Source organism: Arachis stenosperma, chromosome 9 (genome assembly GCF_014773155.1).
Source record: "Arachis stenosperma cultivar V10309 chromosome 9, arast.V10309.gnm1.PFL2, whole genome shotgun sequence".
NCBI lineage: Eukaryota > Viridiplantae > Streptophyta > Magnoliopsida > Fabales > Fabaceae > Arachis > Arachis stenosperma.
The window spans coordinates 164,541,013-164,550,459 of NC_080385.1; the positions used below are offsets into that span (position 1 = coordinate 164,541,013).

The 9,447-nt window shown below is 28.7% G+C and overlaps 1 pseudogene; it reads left to right on the forward strand.

Annotated features, from left to right (window-relative positions):
- The first annotated feature begins 870 nt into the window (after window positions 1-870).
- Window positions 871-8,933, forward strand: LOC130950877 (lysine histidine transporter-like 6; annotated as a pseudogene).
- The last annotated feature ends 514 nt before the right edge of the window (window positions 8,934-9,447 follow it).

Genomic DNA, 9,447 nt, shown 5'->3' on the forward strand with positions numbered 1-9,447 from the left:
TATATATATAAGTTTTAAAGTGTTACCTTCATAAGCATTTGTACAGATATTCTCAATTGTTTATGTAAAAAATATGCTAAATAAAAAGTTTTCACTAGTTCATTTCTTCTTTGTTATTAAAGAATAATTATAGAATATGGTACTTACAAATTAAATTAATATTTTACATGATAAAAAATAAATATGAGTTTATTTAATAATTTTTAATTTTTTTAAAAATATTTAAAATCAATTTATAATTTAGAATTTGAAAATGCATACATTTTTCTGTATATATGAATAATCAAATTAGAAATAAATAGATAAAAAATTTTAGAAACTAAAATTTAAAAATTTAAAAATAATTATATATAAATAATTTGAAAAAACTATTTTAAATTTTTTAAATTTTGTAGGGACTATTTTAATTTTTTTTTTATTCTTCAAAAACTGTTTTGTACTTTATTTTTAAGATTATTTTGTTCAGATCACACACATAAATACTTAATGGTCATGTATATGAGTCAATATAATATTTTACGTTAACAATTATTATTAGTAACTAATAAAAAGAATTATATTGTCTAATAAAAATAAATATTAAAAATTATTTTATATATTTTAAAATTTAAATGACTAAATTATCTAATTTTAAAAATTAATTTAAGTAATTACTCTAATTATAATTATCAGACAAACTCTGCTGTTATTAGATGTTAGATGATAATGAAGAAAAAGAATAAACTACGCAACATATAGCTTTCTTTTAATGTCTCAATCTCACAACATATATACATGTCTTGTAACAATCACGCAAACTATATATATATATATATATATATATATATATATATATATAGGGACCATTTTGTATAAAATGGGGTACTTAACTTTATAAATCTGAAGCTTATTACAACTTTCTCTGCCCTAGATTTCGAGTTGGCTAAAATGGCATCATTATTTCACTGTCTCTCTTCTAAGGTAATTATTAATACATTACAGCATAGTAAAAATCTATAAAGTATATTTGGCTTGGTGAGAATTGTCTTTTTATTTCTTGCTCTATAATCAGCCAGTTTTCTTGTCTTATTTTTCTCTTTGTTTTTCATGCATATATACACACACATGAAGAAAGTTCAACCAGATGATGAAAAAAGGATAATAATGGAAAGACCCTCTCGGCGGAGGGCCAAATGGTGGCACTCAACTTTTCACACAGTCGCAGTCATCCTCGGCGCAGGTGTTCTCAGCTTGCCCCATGCCATGGCATATCTTGGATGGTAATAAATTTATTAACCAAGTTAGATATCCACTAAAATCAATCACAAAAAATTAGTTATTAATATAAAATATATATTAAAATATAAAATATAAATTAAAAAAATTAATAACACATATATTTATATATACATATATAATATTTAATTTTAGTGACTAATTTTAATATATAAATAATATTTTTATAAATTTATATATACTAATTTTTTTATTTAGCACACGATTAAAATAGTTTACACTTTTATAGAAAATTACTTCCTTCGTTTTTAAATAAATGTCTTTTATTTTATTTTTTAGATTAATTAAAAAAATAAATGTATATTAATTTTTCACTAATTTTAAAAAATTAAAGGAATATATTCCTCATCAAAGAAAGATATCATGTTTCAACGTTGTGGTAGACCTATACTTGATTTCAACCTTAAATTATAAACATATGGACAGAATTTATTTAAAGAGGGTAAGATTTTTCATAGTTTTTACTATGGGAAATTTCTAAGTGAAAGAGTATATAGCTTAAGGCAATTCACTCTCGGCGAATTCGCTTTTTGAAAATTAAAAATTATAATTTATCTCGAATTTACTTTTTAAAAATTATATAAAAAATTTACAATTCATCCACAGTAGATTCTTTATTCCTATACTTTTATAAATTACTATGATTTGATTTGGTAAAACTTTTATTTTTTTAAAGTTGTAATATCTATGTTTAATAAATTAAATTAAAAATAATTTTCAATAAGTACAAGTAACATGTGTATTTGATAAAATAACTTTTAAAACTAAAAAATATCATAATCACTATTAGAAAACTGCTTATTACAGACGGATTTATAAAAAACAGATTTGGCATTCATTACAAATGAATTTTTAGTTACTGACGAATTTTGTCTATCAATAAAAGTCTCGTAAAAAATTATTTACCGTCGAATTTATTTTCTGTCGGTAACTTTCAGCTAGATTTTTCTCTATCACCGATAGATTTTTCTTTGTTAATCATCTCCTCATTTTGCTAAAAACGTCAAATTTTTCAGTTTTTCTGTCAATAATTAGAACTTAGAAAAGTATTTACAACTTTATATATAGACAAATTTTCATCTAACTTGTATTAAAATATTCATAGTATTTCAAAAAATAAACAAGTTCATCTTATTATCAAACTAGAAAAAAAAGTACTCAAAACAAACAAATCAATTTAAAACAAAAAAACAATTCAAAACACAAAAACACAATTCAAAACATAAACACAAGTAGTATATTGATATATTAGATTTTATGGGTGTTCAAATTCAAACCGATCTAAATTAAACCGCTCATTTAATTTAATCCAAATCGAAAACCGATTAAAACCGTACTAATTTGGATTTGATTGGATTATATTTTTTGCAAATCGCTGGATCGGATCGGATTTCGAATCTAATTTTCATAACCGATCCAATCCAATCCAAACCGCATAAGGTGCTATAATATTATTATTTTATTATTATATTTACAATTATACTTATAATATGTTAAATTTTTTATATATTTTTATATTATTCATATAATATGTTCAATTTTTTATATATTTTTATATTATTCATATATTATTATTATTTAATAAATATTTTATGTTCAAAATATTATTTATTTATTTATTTTAACAAACCTATAATTTTATTTTTATTGTTATGTTATTTTTGGCTTTTTAAAATATTGTTGAGACTTGTTATGTCATTGTTGATTATTTAAAATTTGATGCTGAGATTTGTTATATATATTTAATTTTTTAATTTATAAAACCGCAGATCCAATACAATCCAAACCGCTTGAAATTGGATTGGATCCAATCAGATTTTTTTTTAAAAAAGCATCCAATCCAAACCACACCACAAGTAAAATCAGTATTTGAATCGGATAAATTTTCACTCAAAACCGATCCAAACCGCACCGCAAACACCCTATTAGATATAAACAATCCCATCAAGTTCACTTTGTTTCTCATTCTTATGCTGTTTTCTTATGTTTCTTCTCGATCCTAATAACATTCTCCCGCAGAACTAATTTCTTGTTCGTGGGCTTGTCATCATTCTTGAGCTTTTTCTTAGTTGATTTCTTGTTATGACCTGTATTTTCCTTGTCAGTGACTCTACCTTCCTTCTCGAAATCATCAACAGTTTTCTTCTTTTTCTTGATTTTCTCTCAAATTCAAGATCACCAACAACTTCAGCATGATCATCCACATTATCCTCATTCTCATTGTGGAATCTTGCCCTCTGAGTCTTTGGTACTATGTTTCATATTTTGACCTACTTGATCTACTGAAAAATCATTACCACCATCATCCACGCCACATTTCTCATTCTTTGCATCTTTATCTACCGGTCTAGCACTGAATATATGAAGTTTTGGCAGTGCTTTTTTAACCTAGAACATAGCACCATGGATGTTTAAGGATGAAATTTTAGAAGCAAGTGATGTGAATTAACATAAGAATAGAAAATAAATGGATTACCGTTCTAGTAACCTAGCTTCTCAATAGAAGCAACTAGATTTCCTTGAAGATTGAGATTTCTCAAATTTGTGAGGGATTTAAGCACCTACAGGTGCAATAACAACGATGAAGATACAAGGGTTAAAAAGTGTCTAGATAATTATGAAACATTAGACAAAGAAAAATGCCATATATGTATACGTCAAACCTTTAGCTCTGGCCACTTTGTGATCATATTGTTCTCCAAATCTAAATTCTGCAGCTTTGAATTCTGTGCTAATTCATCTGGGAGAGCCTGAGAATCCAAAACTTAGCAAGATGTTATAAATAGTAAAGCATAAAAATTCCAAGCAATAAAGCAATGGAAATACAGTACTGAAATAAGCATTAATGAAGGAGCTTAACATCTTGGAGAACCTTTACCTTTGTGATAGATTTCACCCCTGTCAGAGTCCCGCCAAATTTTCTGATTGGATTTTTGGTTAGAACTACATGAGAATATAGAGATATTTCAAGATTATTCAAATGCGAGCTATCCCATTAGGTTAGTTCAGAAGTATTGGAACTCCTAGGAAACAAAGAGTATGATAATTCATACCAATGGTGTTCAATTCTTTCAATTCATCAAGCTTGCAAATGGAAATAATCTCATTTTCTGCCCAAAGAAAACATACAAAAATAGGTCAGAGCAAAGAATTACCAGATAAAAAACAGAGGGCAAAAAAAGTTCTAACCCCTTCAAAGAATACAGAAATATTCTCACAATGTTCCAAGTTCAACCTTCAAAGTAGATGGTTAGCAAAAGAAGTCTTACATTCATGTAACTTGGTTCATAAAGAATGTAGCTATCATTGACATTCTCAGCAATGTTAACAACTGTATTGCTATAGTCAGGTATATAAGGCTGCTTCAACTTGAATTTTCGAACCTCATTCTTCGTGCCTTAAGATGCACGTAAAGCGGCAGTTTCGGCAGCAGTAGCTACACCCCTCCTCACCCTAGTCCAAAACTTTCACTATAAAAATTCAAGACTGCAGCATAGTCGTTATAAAAATAATATTTTCATTCTGCAATATGCTTGCAGACTCAAAAGGATATTATAATTAGAATGATGCTTCTATATTCAACATATCCATACCATTCCAACATTTTGTCTTTTCTCAGCAAAATAAGACAATGCCACTTTTCTTTTGTCATTATTGCATTATTATAATTAGAATTAGTTACTTTTCGTTTGATAAAAATCAACACAAATTCAAGTAATATAAACATCAAGGTTTCAGGCAGCCAGCACTTGCCATTAGAAGCAATTTCACTTCATTATTAAAAAACAGATGTGTCTTCCAATACAAAGATGAGAAAAGGAAGAAAATTAGCTTTTCTATCAAATTTCATTTTTCTTCTTTTAGAAAAACCTGCCAGAAGAGATATTAGATCACAAGTTATTTTGAAAACTCCATTGAGGATTTGAGATCATATTTTTTTGCAGATAATATCATTAAATAATAAAAATGTTGAAAGACATCAAATGGAAAACATATAAAAAATGTTAATGAGATGCAAATTAAATACCTGCAACATCTTGTGTATCATATGTGCCCGTGTAAATAGTTCCATAAGCGCCATGAGCAACTGCATACCTTAAATCCAATTTGGCCAAATCAATCTCCCACTCCTCCTTTGGCCTTTTAACGTCGAGGCTCATCGTTCTCGACCAAACCTTGCTCAGGTGCTTTTCTAGCTGGGCATCCAAACTCTTGAGATCAATTTTATCAGCTCTGAAGATCATGTTTTTGCTGCTCTGATTTCCAGTACCCTTCATCTTTGAATTTAGAGCTCCTACTGCTTCACATTCTGGTTTCCTCCTCCCATTCTCACCATCCGAATCCATCTTCAACACCTAAATTATCGAATTTCGATAACTAGGATGGCAATCAACTAAGTTATTTAGATATCTAGCTTCAATTGCAGAAAAAAAATAATCAAAACCAGAGTAAAACCGCAGATTCACAAAGCACAAAGCAGAGTATGATAAATCTAAAATTGGCACAGAAAAATTGATCCCCAAGGTTTATCACGAAGAATAGAATCACAAAATCAGATGCGACGATGTGGCGAAGGGAGCAGATGCGACGACACAAAATATTTCTGTCTCCATTTTTGAGAATTTCGCTTTCTAACAATTCGTATGAAACTTTTTTAACCATCTTTTGTTATATATTTTTTTACTCTTTCCTTATATGTAAAACTAAGATTTGGATTCTCTAAATTTTAAATTTCACTTTAGAGAGTAAAGTGTGATTTCTCACCATCTATTTCATAAGTGGAATTAAGAGTAAATATAAGAGAGAAACTATTCAATGATAGAAGGTTACACTTTACCTTGTAAGTAAAAATTCATAATTTAGAGAATCCAAATTCGTAAAACTATATTTTATTTTATTTATTTATTATTTTGGGAGAACTAGAGAGAACCCTGAACTAAATTGTGATATTGTGTTCCTTATACAGGGTTCCAGGAATCTTGATGTTGTTGGTATCATGGGGTCTAACCTTAAACTCAATGAGGCAAATGATCGAGCTGCATGAATGTGTAGGTGGAACACGTTTCGATCGGTACCATGATCTTGGAAGATATGCATTTGGAGCAAAAGTAGGAGCATGGGTTGTGCTTCCGCTGCAACTAATAGTCCAAGTTGGGTGTGACATTGTGTATATGGTTGTTGGTGGGAAATGCCTAAACAGGTTCAGGGAGATAGCATGCACCGATTGCACAAAACTCAAACAGTCTCATGCCATTCTCAGTTTTGGTGTCATTCATTTCTTTCTATCCCAACTTCCCAATTTTAATTCCGCTGTTGGTGTTTCTTTAATTGCAGCCGTTATGTCAGTCAGGTACATCATCATCATGCATGCTTTCATACAACATATAATAAAAAAACTAGTATTAAAATTAAAAAATAAATGATGTAAACACCAAAATTTAGTTATCGAATCACTCGTATTTGTATATAAATATAAGTACGTTTAATTCATTTTTAATATATTTATATTTAACATGTATTTATATTAATAGCTCATTTAATTTGGTGATTGATTTTTTAATATACATATAATATGAACGATAAAGTATTATTTTAAATATCTTATTTCGTTCTATTTTTTATTTTTTGATTAAAATTAATTATTTTTTTAAGTACAATTTTTTAATTTTTTTTTATTTTTTTTTATTTTTACTCTCAAATCATTACAATTGATACAATTATAATTTTTGTCATTATCTAAAAGAAAATCATAATAAAAAAAATTTGAAAAAAAACTTAATTTTAATAAAATGATTAAAATAAAATCAAATAAAATATTTTAAATATTAAAAAAGAAATTAAACTTTAACCTAAAAGTTATGGACTAAAAGTACTTTACCTTAACATTAATTATATCTAATAATTTTGACGGGTAATTTAATTTGACTACACAGCTATTCAACTATAGCATGGGTGGCATGTTTGAGCAGAGGGCAAAGTAGCAATGTTAGCTATGAGTACAAGAAAAGTAGCAGCAGAATGGAATTAATATGGGGGGTGTGCAATGCATTAGGTCAAATCTCATTTGCATTTGCAGGGCATGCAGTGACACTAGAAATTCAGGCCACAATTCCATCAACACCTGAAAAGCCTTCAAAGATTGCAATGTGGAAAGGTGTGATTGTTGCATATTTCATAAATGCAATATGCTATTTCCCAGTTGCAATAACAGGTTACTGGGCTTTTGGGAGAGATGTTAGTGATGATGTGGTTATTGCACTGGAAACTCCTCAATGGCTTATTGCCTCTGCTAACTTAATGGTCTTCATTCACATGGTTGGTAGCTACCAGGTATGTCTAAACCAAACTATATATTATAACTTCTTTTAACAAGATATGTTTTAGTTCTTTTTGTTTGGACTAAATAAATTTGGATTTAGCTATCTTGAATATAATAATAAAAACTTTTTAAAATTTTGATGTATTTAAGGTATTAGAATCATAAAACAAGAAAAAAAATTACATTTTACCGTAAGATTTATTTAATTTTTCTGTTTTTAGAATTCCATAAAGAAAAACTGAAAAAGTGAAAAAAATACTTGATAACTTTTCATGTTAAGTAATTGATGTGGTAATATATAAACATGGATTTTAGGTTTTTGCTATGCCTGTTTATGACTTGATTGAGAAGGTGATTAGTAAAAGACTAAACATCGCTGAAGGACTAACTCTAAGACTAGTTGCTCGATCTGCTTATGTAGGTGAGATTCTTTGTCAAAACTCGAAAGAACTATCTATCTATCTATATCAGCCTATCACTATCACACCACATACCCCTTTTGCTTTAATTAAATCAATTCTCATTGATTATAGTCCTTTCATCAATGAAGTTATTACCATAGTTTGTTTATAATATTGCATGCAGCTTGTACCTTATTCATTGGGGTGACTTTCCCTTGCTTTGGTGATCTTCTTGGCTTCTTTGGTGGATTTGGTATTGGTCCCACTTCATATTTTGTAAGTCTCTCTTTTTATTTCTCAATGCATGCTCGTAACATTATTATTAGTAGTATTTTTTGTTGTCAAATTTACATGAATATAATTAATTCAAAACCCAAATAATGAAGTCAACAATATCCGGCTCTCTCTTTTTTTTTTCCAGCTTCCAAGTATAATGTGGTTGATAATCAAGAAGCCAAAGAGATTTAGCATCAACTGGTTAATTAATTGGGTAATGATGAATTCACATTACATGATTGGCAACTTTCGCTTTAGATACCAGATTTAATTTGCACCAACTCGTTTAGTCTAACGACAACTACAAACCCAAAGGATCTATACATACATTGACTACGAAAATTTATTTTGTGTGTTTTTAATTTCAGGCTTCAATATTCATCGGAGTGTGCATTATGTTAGCATCCATTGTTGCTGGGTTGAGGAATATTATATTTATGCCGATGCATCTGGTTATAGATTCTACGACGCCTAATCCCCAATAATCATTTTCCAAATGTGATTTATCTGGTGTGGTGTTATTATCTAGTATTTGATGACAATCTAGACTATTATTAAATTAAGTCGTCCAAAGTCCAAACCCAAGTTACCTCTGCATATTATACTAGTTTTTGAGAACCAAGATTATTATTATTACTATTATATTATTAAGCGACGTAGTATGCACAACAATTATATCTTCCTTATCTTATATGTGCATTTTGTAGTTTAGACGAAACAGGGAGGGGGGGATTGGGTTATAGACCTAGAAACAAGAGAGAATGATATATAAGAGAGAAAATTATCTCCGGCTATGTTGTTAAGCTTAACAATCAATATAATTGATGAAAGCAATATAAAAATGAAAATGAAAAAGTGGAAAGTTGAATATAATTGAAAAACGGCGGTAACAACGACACCAAAAATTATCCTAATTCGAGTTTAGGGTGAAAGACTCTTCAATATTTTTAGGTAAATTTTCTTTGTCTACTATTTCATTTCCTATTACATTTTATTTATCTGAATCCTAACTAATTCCTATTCCCCAATAATCTATCATGTCCCTTATCTATTTTTTTTATATGATAGTCCTTCACTTAAAATGCGACTTTTCTCTCCCTCTTACTCGATGGACTTCTGTCCATTATCGACCCATGTCCTGTTCCAGAATTTGCTGCCTCACAAGTAGCTGCACAA